Source organism: Tachypleus tridentatus, chromosome 13, assembly GCF_004210375.1.
Source record: "Tachypleus tridentatus isolate NWPU-2018 chromosome 13, ASM421037v1, whole genome shotgun sequence".
In the NCBI taxonomy this organism is placed as follows: domain Eukaryota; kingdom Metazoa; phylum Arthropoda; class Merostomata; order Xiphosura; family Limulidae; genus Tachypleus; species Tachypleus tridentatus.
This window is the reverse complement of record NC_134837.1, coordinates 21729984-21749713: the sequence shown is the minus strand read 5'-3', so window position 1 is coordinate 21749713 and position 19730 is coordinate 21729984. Positions and strand designations below refer to the sequence as shown.

Sequence of the window (19730 nt, the reverse complement as noted above, 5' to 3'; positions counted from 1 at the left end):
CATGCCACACATATACAGCACAAATATTTTGTGTACAAAGTGATATTTTAAAATAATAAATAATATTTTCTAATGACAATGTTTTAATTCACTCAGAAATAATAATTACAGAATAGCAAAATTTGGATCTTATTAAATAAAGTGTGGTTTGTTTTGAATTTCGCGCAAAGCTACACGAGGGCTATCTGCGTTAGCCGTTCCTAATTTAGCAGTGCAAGACTAGAGGAAAGACAGCTATTTATCACCACCCACCGCCAACTCTTTGCCTACTCTTTTACCAAAGAATAGTGGGATTGACCGTACTTTATAACGCCCCCACGGTTCAAAAGGCTAGCATGTTTTGGTGCCACGGGTATCTGAACCCGCTACCCTTGGATTACGAGTCGAGTGCCTTAACCACCTGGCCATACCGGGCCATTAAACTGATATCGAGAAAAATAGGAGATAACCTTTTCTTTTGTTCAACAATCTTTGTTATGTTGATATAAATTGCGTGTGTGTATGTTTTCTTATAGCAAAGCCACATCGGGCTATCTGCAGAGTCCACCGAGGGGTAGTCGAATCCTGGATTTTAGCATTGTAAATCTGTAGACATACAGCTGTACTTGTGGGGAACGCTTTGCTATAAGAAAAATACACACGGACATTAATTAAGGTATTTTCAAAGTTTATTTGTGCATACACATGTGCAAAATATTCTTTGAAGAGAAAGTATATAAATGAAAAGGAACTTTTGAAACGATGCCATAATCAGTTATACAAAATAATTACTTAAAACATCCGCAGAGTGATTTTATATGGCAGTAACATTTTTATACCTAATAAACACACAGATGTGTCAGTGGAGCACAAGATTGATAGAGAGTAAACTCCATAAACTGGTTAAATTCATAATGAACCTAAAAAGTACTTATTTCTGATAATACAAAAATCACTGAAGAAAAAATTAAATTATTAATTTCGACACTGACCAATTTGTTCCAACTGGCATTGTTTCTTTAATTAGTTTTATTTCGTCACAAATTAGTGATATTGGGTGCACAATGAATTTAACCACTATTTGGAAGTTACAGTTTATCCATTCTGTGCTCCACCAACACATCTGTACGCTTATTAGATATGAAAATGTTTTTTTTTTTTTCGAATTTCGTGCAAAGTTCCACAAAGGCTGCCTGCGCTAGCCATCCCTCATTTAGCAGTGTAAGACTAGAAGGAAGACAGATAGCCAACTCTTGAGCTGCTCTTTTACTAAAGAATAGTGGGATTGACCGTAACGGTATAACGCCCCCACGGCTGAAAGGGCGAGCATGTTTGGTGTGACGGGGATTCGAACTCGCGACCCTCGGATTACGAGTCGACTGCCTTAACCACCTTAAAATATAGTAACACATAATTACTGTGTTTATGTTCTACAGTGTTAGACATTTTATCAGAATTTTCCGATTACTGATGTAGTTTAACTATATTATAACTTAATGAGTATGCTTAGACTAGAAATGTGTGACAAGAGATTACTTTAAACATTTTTTTAGATTTTGTTATATGAATAATAATTTTCATTTTCCGTACATCAGAAATATGGTTAGAATAATAATTTTCTATGTGAAATAAAAGAGAGCAAAGTGTAAAAAATGCATCTAGTAGTTTTGTACCACAAATAGGATATCACACATTAACATACATATTACTAATTTACTGTTGTGTTTTCCTCCGGAACAGGAAATTGATTTTATTACGTATGTAATTGTTAACCAGCCGCTGAAAAGAACTAGTTCATAATATAATAGGAAAAGAAACTGAATTATAATAAATGCATGGATTTTATATAAAAATAACCTAATTTATTATGTGAAACTAAAATTTAAAAATAGATTCAGATACAGTTTGTACTTCTACAGTATATTTCGTGTTTGAGATTATTCTTTTGCTGTACCTCGGGACGTGCCGCATAAGTTGAGGACGTTAGGCTAAAAGTAAAACGTGTAATACTAATACAAATAATAGGTAAAACAGCGCAAGTGTATGATATGATGTTATCTGTATAAGCCTAGTAAGTAACGTGAGGTTAAGAAGAGGTGTTGGACTTTAAAAGTTATTTTGTCTATAAACTGTGTGAATTCTCAAATTAGTACTATGATTCCTAAACGTTTAGTGGTGAACTATGTACGGAGAACATTTTTTAATACCAATATATTCATCGTTTACTTAAATGCCAGAGTTACAGCCAAGCAACTTGGGGGGCTTACTCTTGTGTAAATCAGTGAATGTAGGCATCGTTACGCCATTTCGAACAATCGTTCAAAATTGTCATAACGTTGTCTTTATTTGAGCCTGGTGTATTGAAGTTTGATTGCGTATTAAATGTCTGGTAATATTATATAAGTAATAGCAATACTACTGGTTTTTCTGATAGTTTTTATTGTTTCGAAGAAGTAATTCATTTCATATCAGTTTTGAAAGAAGGAAACCAAGTAGTTATCATAATGCAGAAAAGGGAAGAAGCTTCCCGACGAGTCATGAAAACGGGTATTGGACCTAGAACAATGCATGGTCCACAGAAACAAAATCCTTCCACTAACTCTGGCGTGTTGATGGTTGGACCAAACTTCAAGGTTGGGAAAAAAATTGGATGTGGCAATTTTGGAGAGCTAAGGCTTGGTAAGTAGAAAATGTACCCTTCAAAATAAATTAAATTATAAGAAAAGCTACTGACAGTATTGTATTATGTGAACAGAACAAAATTGTCAAGGTTGATTAATTATCAAAATTGAGATATATGTGTGTGTGTGTGTGTGTAATTACAGATATGTTGCATGCTTCCAAGGATTTTTAAATGTTGGGAAATGGTCTACATGGAGCTTAGAATTGAGGATTGGTATTTGAAAACGTTAAGTTTCTTTTCAGTTTTCTAAATACATATTTATCAGTGGGTCATTCTGTATTAACTCACCATGAAAAAAAGGACTTTTCCTAGTTCATATCACAGATTTATCAAAAAAATTCAAGCAAAAACTTCATTCTGATTCATTTGGCCATACAAAATCCTAAAGTTCTACTACATGGCTGAATAAATAAATAAAAATTTTTTTTGCTTAAATTTTTTCAACGAAATCTATGACATGAACTGGGATACCCAAGGTGAGTTGACATGGAATGACCCCAATAGAACCATTACAAATTATAATAATAATAGATGTAGTAAATAATGAATTTTACCAAAGTTTTTTGTTTAAGAACATGAATAATTATATGCCTATAACTTATAATACTGTAATTAAAGTTTAATGCAGTCTATTTTCTAGAGAAACATAAGTTACTATGTTAATTTGACTTGAGCAGTTAGAATTACAAATTTATTATTTTAATGGTTAATAGACTCCATGAAAGGTCATCACTTTTTGAAATACAAAAATCCATGTATTGCTTCTCAGGCACTATTTCTTTGTTCTAACTTACTCCTAAATGGTGTATTCTGAGGAATTTAATTTAAAATGATGCATTATGATGATTAGAAAGTTTAATAAACTTAAATGAGAAACAAAGATGTGCATTTTGATACAAAATGGCAGAAGTACACAAAGAGAAATTTTGAAGCAATAAATAATAAAAGTGAATGTTGTTTTTTTTCCTATTATAAAGAAATGAGAAGGGCATGAATTGAAATTTATTTTCTTTCAGAAGATAAGATAAAGTAGGGAAATTTATCATTCAGATGACTATTGATCAAAATATTATAGTGCATGTGGTAATTAAAGTTTAGAGTCATTAATAGGGATAAATTTGGTGCTGGGATACTAGACAAAATCCTGGTGGGCTGATGATACCTGGGCCAGTAGGGTTATAATGATCCAGTGCTACTTACTAACCTATTTTAAATCTTGTTCTACATATACATTATCCTGATTTTTAAGTATTTGCTTGGGCCATTTTTAGGCTATCAATTCACCTTATTTAGTAAACAAAGTGAATGGCATTTGCACTCAGGGCCCTGAAGGATGTGACAAGGGGCAAATTTTGTGACTCACAATCAGCGAGTGAGTTTAACATGCTTTACTAAATATTAATGAGCTCATTTGGTTTTGTGAGTGATCATAAAGCCTAAAGGAGTAGCCATTAGTGATAGGCAATATATTGAGAAAGTCACTTAAACAAATAAGGCCTCATTGAAAATGATTATTATAGAAGTTTTGACTGGATTGGATGATAGAAACCAATTTTAAGAAATTATTTTCCATATATATAGTAAAGTAATTATAATTGCATTACTATGTGCTTCTTTCTCCAGTACTTACAACAGAACAGAAAGCTACCTAGGATCTAGAGGTTATGATGTTGTGATGTGGCACTTCCAGAAAACAGTATCAACATTCACCACTTCTGTTATCTTATTTATTAAACATTAAGCTACTTAATATGTATGATGTGATATTTTTTTATACATGATTTAATCATTGTTCTATGGATATGATATAAAATACTCTACATATGTGTTGAAATATAGGTGAATTTCAGAATACATATAAACTAGTAACTAGCAATGCAGCATGTTTCACTCTGCAAAAGTAACCTTGTGCTACCCAAAAACTGAAGTAACGTACAGACAAACATCCTTATAAGTAAGTTAACATTTTATTTTAGGAATCAGATAATAATGTTTTGTTTGCACACCATCATACTTAGTTTTATTTATCAAAAATAGAAAATACTCATACTGATTGTCAGTAAGAAACATTTCTTATAACACTGTGTTTGCTGGTCTTGCAGTTCTTACCAGTAAATAAGGAAGATACGAGTCTTCGATATTATCAAATTCCTTAACCATATTAAACACCTCAATCAAATCTCTTCCTACTTTTATTTTTTCAGGAGAAAAGAAGTTTAGATTTTTTTTATTTATTGCCAAGCTACAACCTTTTTATACCAGATATTATCCAAGTGGTTTTCCTCTGAACCTTTCCAATAGTTCAGTGCTCTTTGTAAGGTTAAGAGTTTAAGACTTAACCTAGTAGTCAATGTGTTGCATAACTGATAACCTATATAATGACATTATAACCTTTTTAGACTTGAAATCAGTATTTTTATAAATACAACCTAAAATCATATTTGCCTTGTCTATTAGCAATGGTTCAATACTTGGATAGTTTAATAAAATAAAACAATTTGTATTTTGACTTATCTGTTTTAAATTAAGAGGAAAGAGAAGTTGATGATAAACTGTCATTCCTGAATATTATTGTTAAAAAGGCAAACACAACTTCCAAACTTTCATACTTTGTAAAAACACTCCCATTGAGCTTTACATCTCTTAGAATTTCCTTCATGACCAATGACAAAAATTAGGTATATTAAAATTGTTGTTTGCATGAATGAAATCGTAAGTTAGAAACTTAATTGTTTCAAATAAGAAAATAACAAGAATATATTTTAGTTTGGTGTAAACACAATTCCTCTCCCATTTTTGTTAATGAAGTTATTAATTCTGTTGCAAATAAGCCACAAATTGAAATATGAAATTAATCTGCCACATGTATTCTTGTTTATTGTGTTTTACCATTCTGCCTTTTCTCTAAATTTGTAGATTTTCAAGTGTACAAATCAACAATGTACAATGTGTGTATGTAATATACCTGTATTGTTACCTTAGCTGAAATGTGTAGAAAATTTCTTTTGAAACTTATGAAAAGTAACCAGTGAAATGAAGGTGGACAATTTTATATTGTTGGTTTGCTACAGTTAGTATACTATAAACCTTGGAAGCTATAACTTGGATAGGGGCTTATTAATTGGAAAACTACAAATATTTGACAAGCATTATAAATCCTTTAACTTTGGTGAATGAGCTTTGAACGTTAGTATTTCTATGAAGGTATTGTAGAACTTCAGCAGAAAAAACTTGCATGTGAAGGGATAGCTTGTTAAGTTTACTGTACTGATATTAACTCAAGGAATTTGCTCGTTCTGAACTGTTGGTAAGATTTTTAGTTCCAGACCAGGTAGTAAACCCAGTAATATTTGAGTTTGTAAAACTTTTATAATAACTACTTGTAATAATCATTATTATGAACTGTATTATTGTTGTATATTAAAATATATTTATGTTAAGAAAGAAAACTGTGTCAATCTTGTTGGTAAATCATTAATATGTATTGATATTCAATTAACTTCTTAAATCAAATTCAAATTTCAGGCTATTTGAAATCATAATATATAATAAATTGGAAACTCATTTGAGATAAATTATAATGGATAACTACACATATGCCCTGTTTAGTATAGTATAAGCTAATAAATTATACTTTTTTTTTTTTTTTAGTATAGCATTCAAACCTGTAAGTGTCGTATAAAACAGTTTGGCATGATATTATATAAAGTATATCCAATGTCATTTTGAGCATAGGAAAAAAGTAGCTAAAATCATATGTGAAATTATAGTAAAGTATTAACCCTTTCAGCATGGGCTCAGTTTCTAAAAACCTGCCTTGTAATCATTTTGTGCTTGTTATGGTTTTTATGCTGTAATTTTTAAATTAGTAAGTGTATGTTAGTGGAATTTGGCAGATTATCAGGAAACATTACAAGGCTTCCATATGCAAAATATCAAATTTTTGAAAATTGTAAGGTTTGTTAAGCAGTGTTTTTTCTCGTGTCTTTTTTGCATGTTGCTTCTCCAATACACAAAGTAATTTTCATTTTGAAATCAAAATACTTGTATGCATGAGAAAATTTTCTTATTTCATGCAAAAACCTTATGTCCAGATAACTTTATCAAATGTTTCTTAAGAAAATTTTATTTTTACTAACACTTCTCGGTAAGGGCTCAGTGAATTTAAATGATCTCTTTATCATCATAAAGTAAATTAGGAAATATAAATTGTTTTTGTTGAAGAATGACTACAAATTATAAAAAGAAAATGTAATGTTTAGACTAAATAGATTAAATATCATAACATTATACATTTATATAGATTTATTATATTAACCTTTCACCCATGCCTGGCTGACAATACAGAAGTTACAATGATGAGGCACTCGTGTTATCTTATGATATTAAACTGACTTAGCTGTGTTTTAGTGGACTAGTATTTGGTAAAATATGGTTATATTTCAATTATTATAAATTGTATATATGTATATAGATTATTATTTACAAACAAGTTCTTAAACTTATTTTTTTAAAACATAAACAGTAAATAAAGAAATAAAGCAAGCAATTATCTCATCTAGTTATGATCTTTGTATTCAGTTGCTGCTTGATGTAGTTTGCTAAGCCTTAAGAAATTTTACATGTGGAAGATGTGAACAAAATTTTCTTCAGGTTGTGTGTTTTTATATATATACACAGTATGTGTTTTACACACACACACACACACACACACACACACACACACACACAAAATTAAACAAAATATGTTGCATATTTTTAAAATGATCCTAGGGTACAAGCTACAACATAGGATTATAAAATGTATCCAAGGGTTTGGAAGTATGTAGAAGATGTAGGACCCACATTACAGTGGGGATACACCATCTCTCAGTCTTAACCTCCAATTTGTTAGTCTCACATAAGAAGATTAGAAATTAGGAAAGCGAGATGTGGGTGCTCAAGCCCACAACATCCCACATCTGCATTAGCCTTCACTGTGTGCAAACATTTGTGGGAAGGTGACTGCTCTCCCAAGTTAAAATAAGAATAAGAATATTAATAATGTTGATATACTGATATTAAAATTAATAGTTAATGGATTTAATACAGCAATTTTAGATAAAGTTATTAAATTATTTTGTAATAAATATAAAAATGTACTAAATAAGTACAAAGAAAGTAAAATCAGAGAAATTTTACTGAATTTACTTAATTATTTTTAGTTAAAAATAAGGTCATTTAAGAACTTGGCAGTACTTTATACAGATGTACACCTTGAGCTGCATATAAAAACACAACAGTCACAGTAAACTATCACTTTACTGATGTCATGTCAATTAGTGCTTCTACTATACTGGGTGCAGGAATGCTAACTTCAAGAAGTAAGTTTTATCTTACTTACACCCAAATGTACCTTTTTGTCATTTTTTAATTAAGTTATTTTATTTTATTTGTTTATTTTTTATCTTTTTATGTTTATCTTATTTTAACTTGGGAGAGCAGTCACTTTCCCACAGCTATTTGCAGGCAATGAATAGTAATATAGACATGGAACATTGTGGGCTTGAGCACCCATATATTGCTCTTTTAATTTCTAATCTTATATGAGACCAGCAAATTGGAGGTTAAGACTGATAGTGTACCCCACCTCAATGTGGGTCTTATTTCTAGAATTGCCTCAAAAACCTAGGAAACATTTTATAATCCCATGTTATAGCTTGTACCCTAAGATCTTTTTTAAAAATGTGCAGCATATTTTGTTTAATTTTAATGTGTTTTGTTTCTGGCTGAAATATTTATGGTTATAACATATATATTCTTTCTCCATCAATGTTCTGGAACTCTTAGCTACTCATTGGTTATGTTCCCATTTCCTATGTTGAATTGTGGATTAGAAAATTCTATGGCCATTTTCATATCAGTTATCTAGGTGAGGCTCTCTTGAAGGATCTTTGCTTCTGTGTATTGAACTTTCTATTTTTAGCCCACTTACATTAGGCTTGTTTACCAGCCTGTTATGTTTCGGGGAGCTTTAAACTTAGTGGTGGATAATCTCTATTGAGATCAGACAGGATTTTTCATTGGGTGTCACTCCATTCTCTGGATCTGTTCCCTACTGGGGCCACCAAGGATCAATACCTTCACCAGTCTTCTACAAACCAAACTTCCTCTCTCCTTGTTTCTGGTACTTCATCCAGTTGCATTAGCTGCTGATAGAATCCACCAGAATTGGTGTCATCTCTTTTTGTATTTAATGTTTAGCAGCAACCTTATGTCTCTTTCATACAGGATTGTCATCTATTTGTAATCATGTGAGAGTTTTATTTGGATCCTTGTTTGTCAGTCAGGATTCTCTGACCATGTAGCACTTCTTTTATCCTATTTATGTTGCTTTTGTGCTTGCTCAGTCTTTTGACTGAAGTGGAATACTTTGTGCCACTGCTCTATCCACCAATCTTTCCAACCAGACTGTCTTGCTGTTTCCCACCTTCTGGCCTTTTTTACTTGGTGTTTTGATCATGAATTCATGTTTTTTCATGTTTCTACCTCAGCAGGCTATTGGGCAGCCTTGTCAACTACATATCAACATATTTATGGTGGTTCTGTTTTTTCCTTCAATGTTTTTTCCAACTTATTCATTCCCATCACCCATTTCCCTTTTCCATCCATCACCTTAATTTGGTTTTACATGCTCTTGTCCAGACCATGTTTGAACCATTGGAAATTTTCTCATTGTATTATCTCTTTCTCAGATCCTGATTTCTTCTTCTTATTGATGGTATTTGTTGCACATTTGATCTTTACACATTTGATTGTTCCTGCACTTTGTTTCACAGATCATTTTTAGAACAAATATGAAAAAAAAATGATTTGATTGTATAGAGGAAGAATTAGACTGTCATATAATAGTAGAATAAATGTACAACTTTAAGCGTTTATCATCTTTTATATATGTTCCTTCAATTACACTTATATGTTGATCATTAAAATATTAGTAGGTTAAATTATATCTCCCTATTAACTACTCACAGAAAGCTATTGAAAATTTCTATTGTAATAATACATTTGATTATGTATAAATATGATGCAATTTCAGTGATAGACTTCATGAGGCCTAGGGAAAATCTGTGTTTTGCAGAAATTTGCTGTTCCTGAAAAAAATGCCCCAAACTTAGAGGCTGATGCTTTTTATCACAAAAATGTCCATAAAATGAATTTTTTTGGTTTCTTATTTGGAAGTAAATGTGTGCTGATTAGGTTTCTAAAATTGTTCACTGCTGTTTGTTCAGTGGTTGAAAGTGTATGCAACCACTTCTAAAAAAAGAAATGTGTGCTGAGATTATTAACTGGTATTGACTAAAGTGTAAGATATGCACGACTATTCATTTTAAGTTTAATATGAGAGTATTATTTAGATTATATTGTGCAAGTGTTAAAGTAAATTATTTAGAAGCAATAACTATGGCAAATTTGGTTAGCAATAATTTGTTGTGTAGTCAATTGTTGTGAATTGACATTGTGTTACTGAAACCTGTATTTTTCTATTATTTTATGTGTATTATTACATCATGATGTCTTGTAGTTTGTAAGAATGTTCTAGGCCTCAATGGAACAGTGTGTATATATAACAATGAAGTTGTTAGTGCAAGTTAGTGAAAAAAGGGAAGTTATTCAGGGTGATCATGAGTTTAGATAAAAAATTGTAAAAAGAAGTGATTTTTTTAAAGTTACAGTTACAGATTGCATTGTAGTAAACAAAGTAGAGAAGAATAATTTGTCATATCAATTTGGACTCTAAAGTAACTAAACCAGCCTGATTGGAACTACTTATAAAGATGGTAGTGGTTTGAAAGAAGAAAAGAGTGCCTGTCACCATAGATGCAGCTGCCTGAAGAAACAGATTAGAGACAACCCATCACATTCACCATGGGAAGGAAGTGCTTTTTCCATCATTAAACAATGCATGACTGATGGGCAGTTGTAGGTAGTAAACAGGTCAACAGTATAAGTGATGACTGTAGCATGTGACAGATATCAAGAGGTGCCAACAAATTTGAACATCCCAGTAGGTGAAAGCTGTGTCAGGGTCAAGAAAGTAGTGCAATAGTGTAGCAGTGAGAACCAGTCCAGTATCTAATGATTAGATGATGGTCAAGGCACATCTTTGTGTGCTGATTGATGGAATAGTGAGAAAGTTTCCCATACCAAGAAAGCTGAACATTCCATATTATGTGGGAGACCTTGAAGCTGTATGTATGAAGGCACCAATTTATGGCTTGATGATTGATAATATATCAGGCAGTAGACGTTTGGAGGAACTAAACAGAAAGAAGACTGATCAATCATCTGAAGTCATCACTAGAGCTCAATAAAAGAAAAACAAGCAAGACATCAAGCCCCTGAAAATATCAAAAGGTGACATCTTAAAATGTAGATTAAGGGAAACTGAAGGAAGCACAAAAACTCTTCTTTGCAAAAACTTTGGGACAGTACCTGGAAAAAGTCAAGCAAAAGAAAGGGGGAGAGAGACCTATAGAATAGTGTTTTGTAAGGCAATGCTGTACTGGATCTATTGAGGTAGTTATATTAGGGAAGTTAAACAGATTTTGGAACAAACAGCATGCTGGTTCATAAGTTGATTGTGGAGGGACACCTAGGAGCAAAGAAAACAGCAGACAGTATTACCAGCAACTTCCATTGGCTGGGGGTCTTTAGAAATGTGACCATATTCTTCAGGTCATGTTATATCTGCCAAATAACAATACCTAGAAGGAAGGTATCCACGATGCCAGTGGGTGAAATGATTCACATAGAGGAACCATTCAGCAGAGTAACTATGAGCTTCCTTGAACTACTAGCACCTGTTTTGACAGGAGCAACCAGTATGTGTTGATGGTTGTAACACGTTATTCAGAAACTATAGTACTTCCAAGGGTAAAAATTGAAAGAGTAGCAGAATCCCTCTTGGAAGTATTCTGCAGAATAAGCTTTCTGAAAGAAGTTCTGAGTAACAGAGGGGCTTTCTTTATTTCAGAACTGCTGCAAGAGGTGTGCACACTCATCAGTACTAGGCAGCTCTTTACCATTCTGTACAACCTTAGATGTAATGAACTTTGTGAGGAGGGATAATGAAGTATTTTAAAGAACATGCTGAAGATGTGCCAAGAGAGACTAAGTGATTAGGACAGGTACTTGCATGTAGTATTATCTGCTTACCAAGAAGCCCCATAACCAAGTTTTTTTTCAGTTTTTTTCATGCTTAGAGTTTCTGTACAGAACAGTATGAGGTTTGAAGGAAATATTGAAAAAGCTGTAGATATGAGAAGAAGTCAGAGGGGAGGAGCACATATCACTATGTATTAGACTTCAGAAACTGACTGGGAGAGACTTGTGAACTCACTCAGGAGAGTTTGTGTGCATATCAAGACAGTCAGAAGCACTTCTGTGACAAAAAGTTCAAAGATTGATGTTTCAAGGTTGGACAGCAGGTTTTAATCCTGTTATCCACAGAAAACAACAAATACACCAGCAATGTAAGGGATATTTTGAAATGCAGGAAGTGGTTAACAGAATGGACTATAAGGAGAAAGTGGATGAGAAGACCAAGGTTTACCACACCAATCTGTTGAAGAGGTACTTTGAGAGGAAAGAAGACCTAATGGGTGGAGATGTAGAAACACAAATGGATAGAGCAGGTTTAGCTTTCATAGACACTGAACCAGAAAACAGTAACTTTGTCATAGAAGATGAAGATCTACTAGACCTCAGACCATTGGATGGACATGCAATTTTGAAAGACATCAAAATTAGTGAAGTACTAACTGATGAGCAGAACAAAGAGCTACACCATTCTCTGTGCCTACATGTAGATGTCTTCACAGATAGATCAAGCAAGACAGACCTCATGCAACACAAGATCAAAACCACTGAAGGTGAAGTCCTATCAAATGTTCTATTAGATGAGAGACTTGATCAAGCAGAAAGTTGAGGCAGTGCTGGAAACTGTAATTATTGAGCCTTCATATTCGCTCTGTTTTTCACTAGTGGTATTTGGGAATAAGAGAGATGAATCATACTGATTCTGCATACACTTCCAGAAGCTGAACCTCATGATGAAGTTTGATCTGAACCTTTGGGCATCTTAGAGGCTATCATGGCAAAATAGGATGAAGGCAAGTTCTTTTCAAAAACTGTCCTCAGTAAATGTTATCGGCAGATCCTGATGGAGATAGGATCTAAAGAGAAGACAATCTTTGTGACACGAGACAGATGCTACTGGTTTAAGATGTTATTTGGGTTTGTAAACTAGCAGCAACAGTCAGCTTTGTAATGAGGAGGATGTTGCACACCACTACCAACATCAAGCATTATCTGGACAACATTCTGACACATACAACCATATGGGCAAACCACCAAGAAGAAACTTAGTTGTTCAGAAAAGTGAGTGCAACAGATGATTATTAGAACATCTAATTGCTACCTTGATAATCTTGTACTGGAGTTTGTTGGACACAAGATGTGTCCCTCTAGGCCTATAGGTTATACACTGAAACCATAAAGGTGATTGTAAATGCTGATGTAAGCTGTATGAGTAAATTTTGTTTATGAATTGGAAACACTCTCTATATATAGTTTTGAAGAGAAGCTTAGTGTTAAATATACATGAATTTTCATTTTAAGTGTAATATAAGAGTATAATTTATAATTTTTTTAGAAGCAGTAGTTATATCAAGTTTGCTTACATAATTGTTCATGAATTGTTATATAATTCAGTTGTTTTGAATCAACATCATGTTACACTAGCCTTCTTTATTTTTTGTTGCTTTATGTGAGTTATTACATCATAGCATCTTGTAGTGTGTAGAAAATTCTAGGCCCCAGCTGAGAAATTTATTTGTGTATATAGATGACCAAATTTTCATAAGTTAAGTTTATGAAAGTAAAACTGAAGTTTGACTGGGTGATCATGATTATAGTCTTGAAATGTGTGTAGTGTGATGACTTTTTAAAGTGTTTATAATTGCAGATTGTATTGTAATAAACAGTGAATAATTTGTTTTATGAATTTTAATCTAAAGTAACTGAACCAGTCTGTATGGACTTTTGATGTAAAAATAGCATTATGTAAGTTTTGAATATAACTGTGGTAAACAATAAAGTAAGTAATTTTTGTACACATGTTTGACTTGTTTTGAAAAAATATTAGTTTGTTATAACTTATAAAACAAGCCAAAACAAAAATAAACATAAATGTCTGCACTAATTTAAAAGATCCCAGGGTACAAGCTATAATATGGGATTATAAAATTGATGCTAGGTTTTGGAGGTGAATGAAGAAGTAGGACCCACGTTGCAGTGGGGATACACCATCTGTCAGTCTTCATCTCCATTCACCATTCTCACATAAGGAATAAAAGAGTAGCAATAGATAGAGAAATAGAACTTAGGAAAGCAAGATGTGGGTGCTCAAGCCCATAATGCCCAAAATTTATATCATCCATCACTGCCTGCAGATAGTTGTGGGAAGGTGACTACTCTCCCAGGTAAAGAAGAAAAAATTAATTGGAATAAAAATAAGGTACTACCATTTTGGGGATAAGTAAGTTTAAAACTTACCTCTTGAAGTTAGCATTCTATCCCCCATTATGGTATAAAAGCACTAATTGACAGAACAGCAAATGAACTGTACCAGCATAAAGCATCATCCATTCACTAAATCTACTGTGACTGGCATGTTCTAAACAAGCCTTTATATGCAGCAAGGTGTGCATTCACATAAAAGTAATGCTAAGTTGTTAAATGACTTTATTCATAACTAAAAATGGTTATTAGAGATTTTAAGTAAAATTTCTTTATTTAATACATTCTTTTATTTGGTATTTACCTTCCTTAAAATGTATCAATTTTCACTGTGTGTGTATATATATTGTGGGTTGTGTTGAAATTTATTGTTAATAAGTCACAGACACCTACTGTAAAGAATTTGCCTTATGAAAACCTGATGCAAAGAATAAATCATATGAAAGACATAACACTAAATTGTGGAATGTTTAAGGTAGTGACAGTTTCAAAAGACATACTTGTATCTTTAAAGTAAAGGACATGGTTACAAAAGAGAATCCTCTAATCCAAAAAAGTCATTGTATTAAAGCTTGGAATGTCTCTGCTACTGCTAAGAAGATAATATACAATGATTTAAAGTTGTTAAATTTCACCAACTTCTAGCTGTGCTCTAAAGCTACAGCTGACATAATAATCATAAATGGAAAGTTTGAAGAATATGGAATCACAGTAATCTTGTTCATTTATGGTACAAAATTAACTTAAAAGCAATGAGAATTAAAATTGAACACAGGGTAACAAACAAAATGAAAAATCTTTATTAAATCATGAAACAACATGTGTGTACTTAGGGTTGTTCAATATGAAACTTTTGTTTATGCCATATAATGTTATATCTTCAACTGATGAGGCTAAATTCATCCATCAGACTGTTTAAATTAAACATTTCTCACTTTGCATGCGACTTTAGATTTGTTACTCAGAACAACTTGTTTTACCTACTTGAGCAATCATTCTCACTTAAACATGGAGAGGCCATATTTTCAAACCACTGTTGTAGGTTTCTTCTGTCAACATTTTTGCACAATGTGGAATGTTACAGCAGTATGTATATTGCACAATGTGGAATGTTACAGCAGTATGTATATTGCACAATGTAGAATGTTACAGCAGTATGTATACTGAACAGAACAGATGTGTTATTTTGTCAAGTATAATGTAAGCACCTAGAACAAGATGAAATTAATAACCAGTTGTTAAGTGAAACCTGTATACGTACAGAATAAAGGATGAATTCAAGATAAATGCTGTTATAATACAAGAAGGTAGAAACATGAATATTTATATACCACACAAACATATCTGTTGTGTTTTTTGATACAGCTTCATTATGTCTTATGCTTTTTGATACATCTTTAACTTGTGCCTGTAAGTATGTGTTTATGGCAAAAGCTGCCTGATATCATGGAATCATAGTTAAGTAAAGAAAGCACATGGAGCATGTTCCATGTGAAAGTGTTCACAATTCATATGACATAATAAACCAAATTATAATTTCTATCAAGTGCAAGTTTCATTTGTAAATAAATAACATAACCTGAAAATACACATCTGTAAATACATAACCTGAATACACATGTAAATGCTTTGTCCTTAGACTATTTTGCAATTACAACATACATGAGTGTAATATAGATACATCATGAAATTTTATTTGTTTCTGATTATTTTTCTTTCAGGTAAGAACTTGTATAACAATGAACATGTGGCTATCAAATTGGTAAGTAGAAAGTTGTTGGGTGCCTTAGTATATTAGTTGTCAAAGTAGTGTGAGTTTTGAATGTACTGTTAAGCATCATTTGAATTGAAGAATACCCATGGTACATAGTTATGTAAATAACTACTTTTTGTTTCAAATCTGTCATAAAAGATAAGCTTTTTTATTTCTTAAAGTTGGCACATGTTTACATTCAATCATTGTTGATATTGTCAGAATTTGTTTGATTGTTATCAACCTATTCCTTTTTTAAGTTTAAGAAGCAGGTGTTTTCACTGTGGTTTAGTCTTGTCACTTTGTAGCTCTCTATCTTTGTTTTCCTTGAGGCTGTAGGGCTGGGTTTTTTATGACCAGCTGTTCTATTCATTTTATATTATGGACAGTGATATAATATGGCTAATGTGTGTTTTTTTTTTTTGGTTTTTTTTGAGAAGGTAGAACACAGTCAGAAAACAAAGTACTTTTGTTATCAGTTGTGCATTTACACTTTTGCTGTGACATGGTTTTCTGCAAAATGCTATACTTTATTTAAAACTTAAGTAGGCAGAGAGTTTGAGGTGGGTGCTGTCATCTAGTTGCTTTCCCAATAGTTGGCAGTTCAAAATTAGTGATAGTGATTAGTAGTTTTTGCAATAGCAAAGATATGGTGAGAAGGTTTAATGGCAGTGAAAATTGAATCCAAAAATCTCAAATCACAACTATGTTGTTTTGTGATTAATAACAAAAAATATATAAAGGTAATATTTCAAATATATCAAAAATACTAATGATCAGAAGTTAACATTTACCTTACTACCATACACAGGTAGCTATTTGCACTATGACTTGATAATGTATTATACAGCTGAACCCTCCATCAACAGGAGTGTGAAACCTCTCCTTCTACCTCTACTCCATCTACATCTGTGCTCAAGAATTCTCATTTTTTGATAATGCAATAAAGAGAGATACACTGGGAATCTGGGAAAGGATAGGTGGGAATGTGGATAGAGGTTTCAGATAAGGAAAATGTTAACTCTGAAAACAAAGAACTCCATACATAGATAGCTAAAATATCACACTGAGATGGTGAGGGAACTGGTGCAAAGACTAGTTACATAAGCCTTTTCTTGAAAGCATTTAAAGGAAGCCCATGGATTGTGGTACTTGATGGCAGGGGCTCCATAAGGGGACTGACTACCTGTGAGAGACTGAATCTCTTCTCATCCAAGGTGGCCTCTTTGCCTATTATCAGAAAAGAAGAGTCAAAACCCTGAAATGTATGGCAAGGATGGATGGATGAAACAATTGCATAACCATCTGAGTACTCACACACAAGCCACTGGACAGCCAATAAGTGTAGTGAGATTAGGGCTGTTTTACACTGCACCTTGTGAGATCACCTGCTTTACCACCAGACTTAAATGGTTAAAACCAGCTGTTTGGGAAGGGCACTTGCAATAAGAATCTGTGCACATCATCCAAAAGTGTAGGTCACTGTGGGCCCCATACGAGCTATAGGAGGGAGGGTTTCATATTGGAACATATCATTATGGATACCTAACACTCTGGCCACAAGCAGGTTAAAGTGCACATGTAACAACATGTTATAATTACCTTCAAGATGAAATGAAATTACTTTCTTGTCATGGTATAGGAATAAATTTGGCCTCAAAACAGCCAAAGATCCAAATTTTAATATTATATAAGTTTCAAGTTGTTAGTTTTTATAAGGCAACATTAAAAGGAAATCCTCAGTTTTCTCTGGTATAAGAATTGTGATATTTGTTCTTTAGGTATCACCTCTCTAATTTACTTCCCATTCCTCATAAAAGTATGAAATCTAATGTAAATTACTCAGTATAATTTTGTCATTTTTCAGGTAAAGCATTATTTTTAAAGCCTTCAATCTTATTTGGTTACAAAGCCATAAAACTACTACATCTTCACAAATTGCCAACAGCTCTCTCTGATCTTTAAAATCATATTATTTATAACAAGTAAAAAAAAAACAAGCAATGTTCTATCTATCAAATGATGTATTATATTTCATCGAGTTTTGTACAGAGAATTGTCTGTTTCCTTTCCAGTTTGAAAGTTCATTCCTGTGGGTAACATATTCACATAGTTAGTTGAATTTTTATCAGATCTTTTTAAATGATTAGAAACACAGAAAAAATATAATAGTTGCAGAATATGCCTGCTTTTTTGCATGTTGTAATTCTGTCTTCTTTTATGTATTATTTGAGTAAAATGTTATGCAGTGTATATGCATTGGTATAAAAAGGTAGGATTAAGTTTTTTCAGTAATCAACAGCAAAATATAAGACCCAGTTAAGTACTTTACCTTTTGTTTTTCATGTGTATTATTTATTTATTATTACAGAAGTAACTAAAATTTAAAAATCAGAAACCGTTTATGTTAACCCTTACACAATGGGTCATAAGTTAAATACAATGTCATCATATTTGTTGACTTGCATTCAAAATTGTATTTATGAATTTATGTCAGTGAGTTGGAATCAAATTGTAGATTATAATTCAAACTTTAATATTATATATGAGTTAATTTCTTAATTTAAAAGTAAATATTAAAAGAACACACCTAAATGTAGATATTAGTGAATCACGTGGTGTGATGCAGCACTGTTTAATATTAGGTGTTTGTGATGTAAAAATACTAATTATATAATTTTGTACAAATGAGGAACTCAAACTACCAATATTGACAATCTAGAATATAAAATAAGAACCTTATATCTTTTTATTTTGTTGAGATATAACTTGTGTGCTGAATCAAACACAGATTTGCACTTAGGACTGCAGTAGTTCTAAATCTAGGGCCAACAGATGACTGTCCTCCCAGTGCAATTTAGAAAATATTTTGTTAATATCAATAACAGCTTTCTTTTCAAGCCAGGCCTAATTTCATTTGTTATTATTAACACTCCTATTTCCTACACCACTTTTGCATCTTTCCTCTTGACTGAAGTGGTGCTTATTGTCAGTATTTGTTGCCATGCAATGCACACGCTCATTCATTTAACAGTTAATATTTGCATCAGTAGTTCAAGTTTAGATATTTGGAAGAAGAACAATGCCAGTGGTTTGAGAAGCCCATCACACAGCAAAAACTCAGCATTCTGGTAACCAGAAGACAAAGCACATATGCTGAAGGAAACTGTCAGCTGGGTATTTGAATGAATTCCTGGTTGTGATTTGTATTTGCTGGTTCATCTGCAGAAGCTGGTTTTAAAAATGATAGAAGTTTTTGTAAGGCACGAATCAGAATTATACAAAAATACAATGTATGCACATGGATATTCCCAGCCACAGTTCTTACCTCATTAACATTCATCGTCCATGCTGAACCTTATTTACAGTACATACAACACCCCATAAGAGGTACAGATTGAATGTTTTAATAAGCTGTGACATGTATGTTTGATACATTAGCAAAAATGGTTTTATGAATTGTATAATGTTTGTAATATGTTACTAAATGAGGATGTTTTATTTTTGAATTAATTCTACAGTCACAGCGTTAAACCATTGTAGTTACTTCTCATATGTAAATTGATACACTGTTTAATAATACTTGCAATAACTTTGCATTTTGTAACATTTCTTTACAACATTTGGTAACATTGTTAAAGATTACAATTATTTTGTACAAAAATATTATTTTAATTATTTTAACTAAAGATTTGTCAGTTTTGTATTATAGTTATTTTATACTCAGACACTGAATATTTTAAGTATTGTTAT

General features: G+C 32.3%; 1 pseudogene across 1 annotated transcript in view; it reads left to right on the top strand.

The window, feature by feature from the left end:
- Positions 1-1993: 1993 nt before the first annotated feature.
- LOC143240214 (casein kinase I-like) overlaps positions 1994-19730 on the top strand; it is a 49065-nt pseudogene continuing 31328 nt past the window's right edge. Inside the window, exons 1-2 of the transcript XR_013021637.1 lie at positions 1994-2658; positions 15946-15986. The product of XR_013021637.1 is annotated as a casein kinase I-like (transcript). The remainder of the gene's footprint in view (positions 2659-15945; positions 15987-19730) is intronic.